This window comes from Culex pipiens, chromosome 2 (assembly GCF_016801865.2).
Source record: "Culex pipiens pallens isolate TS chromosome 2, TS_CPP_V2, whole genome shotgun sequence".
In the NCBI taxonomy this organism is placed as follows: domain Eukaryota; kingdom Metazoa; phylum Arthropoda; class Insecta; order Diptera; family Culicidae; genus Culex; species Culex pipiens.
In genome coordinates, this window is record NC_068938.1 from 111,397,305 (window position 1) to 111,400,442 (window position 3,138).

The following is a 3,138-nucleotide window of genomic DNA, read 5'->3' on the forward strand; positions in this document are numbered from 1 at the left end:
AAACTGTTTTGGAGTTTGACACTTTTCTCCTACGAGGTAAATATGTACGACGAATGCCGAAAAAATATGTTTTGCAACGAGTTGATTTTTTAAGCACTCGTCATAATTTCCTCATTAGATAAATGTACGAATCGTGCTGGAACAATCGTCTTTTTGCAACTTGTTGCAAAAAAAGTTAAAAATGCCGTTCTCCCTATGTAACCCATATCCTCACCCTAGAAACGACACTTGAATCCAAGGTTACTGTAAGAAAGGTTGGGCTGAAAACGTGTTGGTTTAGTATTAGTAAGCATAAAAGTGTCAACATTTGCGATGCTTCAAGTGATGACGTCACAAAGTTCTCGTTTCTTATGGATAATATACGGATTTGAATGAAAATTTGAATAATTTTAAATTAAACGATTATTTTCGAGATAAACTGGATAAAAAGAATAAAAAGCAGGTACATACAGTTGTTGAAAGCATTAAATGAGGTTTTATTTATAACAAAAATATATAAATTGATTTAATTTGGACTGCAATGAGAGTACAACTTCTTGTCCCACTTTTAGACGTGCGCGACTTCGACCAGCCCGGAGCAGGGATCGACCGCGAGGTCGCCCCTCAGCGTCACCTTCGACGAGACGGTTTTGGTGGATGCTCTTCTTTCTTAGATTTGGATTTAACTTTGTCCTGCGGGATTCGGCTATACGGATCTAAGCCCCAATTGCAGATGGACTTGCTCGTGATGCATGAAATCACGCCGCCGGCCTTGGCATCCTCGATGTAATCTTCCGGCACGACCGGGATCTATATATCTTTGGCCTCCTGCATGCGACTGCCCATCCTTTCAACCTCTGTCGGGGTCGTGATGATGGCCGCGATCGTGTTGATGATTTTGGTGGCCACTTTTCCGCCCAGCGTACGCCAGTGGTGCTTCAACTCCGGCATCGACATGCCCAGCTCGCCGGCCACCTCGTCGAACGTTTCGTCCCGTTTGGCCAGAACGGGGTGGTCTGGATGGGATCGGTTCCAGATGACTTCCCGGACGTAGACCAGCTAGGTGAGCTGTATGCTATTGTTGGCGGGAAGAGGTTCAAGAAGTAAGAAGGACGGTTCCTGCAGACATTGGTGATTCGATATTATATCCCTGGTTTGGATACACTTCCGCCGCGACACTTCCAGTGGCGTTTGAGCTCGTCTACGGTTGTGTTCAACTGCGTTGCGAGGTTGTTCCACTTCGTTTGCTTTGGCCAGCGTAAGCGGATCCACCTCCCAGTTGACTAGTGTTCTTTTCTGTCGCGGAGCATCATCATCATCGCTTCCAACCACCTCCTCCATGCCTTCTTTTACCTCATCCTCGTCATCGCTGCCAACCTCCTGCTTGATAGCCACCATCTCCTCCACGTCCTCTAACTCGAACCCAACTTTGCCGGTCTCTTTTGACCCTTCACCCCGGCAAGTAACCACTTCCGCCGCCAACATCCTCCTCCTGCTGTGGTTCCAGCAACTTCATAACATGATACGAGTAGCTCGCGCCGGACCAAACCCGGTCACCCGGTCAGGTTCCGGAACTCGTCGATAAGTCCTGCCGCGTTACGTACACTCCGGTGCATTTGTGCACTCTAAGTCGTCCCCGGTTTTGCCGCGGAATATTTGTGGCGACAACGATGAGTAGATGAGGCTGTATTTGGAGGAAGGATTGAATTAAAATATGTTCTGATAAAATAATCATGCTGCAACTTACCTTCCATTACGGTTATTGACTATTTTGCGATAATTTTAGTCAAGTTGGGGCAGAATATCGCTACCGATTCCTCAAAACCAACTCATTATCGCCCGTCTGCCACTGAATTCATAAGAAAAACAAACTTTGTGACGTCACTGGGTTCGTCGTCAACTGTGCACGGAGAGAAAAAATTTCGAAAAATGGATTTTCATGCGGAAACTGACGTTTTATTTTTTTCTCCGTGTTCGCACCAATACAGCCTTACAAAAACAGCCCAACCTGTCTTAGAGTAACCTTGACTTGAATCAGGTAATGTCAAATTGTTTCATGCCTCGAGGGCATTTCGACAAACTCTACGCCTCTCTGTAGCTTTCCTAGCACGTGATTCAAAAATTTAACACCCCAGACGTGCCGGGATATTGTAGACCTGGAGAGGAAATTAAACCAAATCAATAAAGAAAATTGCTTTTCTACAATTTCCTGTACTCCTGTGCCGAATCTGCCAGCGGCAGGGGCAAGGATTGAAGTGCCAAAACGGCGGTGGTGCAAACGGACAGCAAAGAGCATGCTGGTAAAGTCGTCTAGCTCTCAGGGAAGGGACACGAACTGGAAACCGTTGTAATCCGGCAGAGTTGAAGCCTTTTTCGTCGCCACCACCACCCAAGACTGCCACCCCGAAAAAGAGGTCCTCGGAATGGAAAATCGAGAAATCCATGAACCGTGGAATCCCCGCATTTCGAGTTTTCTCGTCCCCATTTCAGGGGGTGCTGCTGGCCTCAACCCTTGATTGTACTGGTCTGGTTCGATTTTTGTATGGTTAGGATTAAAAGAAAACTTTTTGGATAATTCAAACGTTATTCCATCATATTTTTTTGTGAAACTACATAAGATGAAAATTCAACAACACGTAGTGGTTGAGGGTTAACAGCTAACCCAGACCAGCAGTTTCAGAAGAGATCAAAACCAGAAGGACCTCATATCGAGCGAAAAAGAGCGAAAACGCGAAGCGAATTAAACAGAAAATTTAATCCTTCTGCCTCCGCCCAGTAAGAAAGACTCGAGCCGAAATGGCTCGAACCGCTCGCTAAACTCGAGCCGAATCTCGCTCGAATCGAGGCAAATTCGCCTCGAATTTGGCGTGTAAATGCCTCGAATTCGAGCTCTTTTGACACAAAAAATTCGCGCTACTCGAGCTAAGAAATATTTCACTCGCATCTCAGGAATTATTTCAAGTAGTTCAGACTTCAAACATAGATGTCGCTGTTCAATTAACCGACCGATGCGACCTCTAGCGGTGAGTAGGAAAATTAAGAGATTGTTTTGGTTTGATTTGGTAAACATTGCCAAATTTATCAAAAGGGCGAATTGACTAATAAAAGCCAATTCGCCCTTTTAATAAATTAAGCAATATACAAAAACTGGACAAAAAA

At 45.2% G+C, this 3,138-nt stretch overlaps 1 pseudogene; it reads right to left on the reverse strand.

The window, feature by feature from the left end:
* Positions 1-290: 290 nt before the first annotated feature.
* On the reverse strand, positions 291-1,464 carry LOC120428154 (uncharacterized; annotated as a pseudogene).
* Between the last annotated feature and the right edge of the window lie 1,674 nt (positions 1,465-3,138).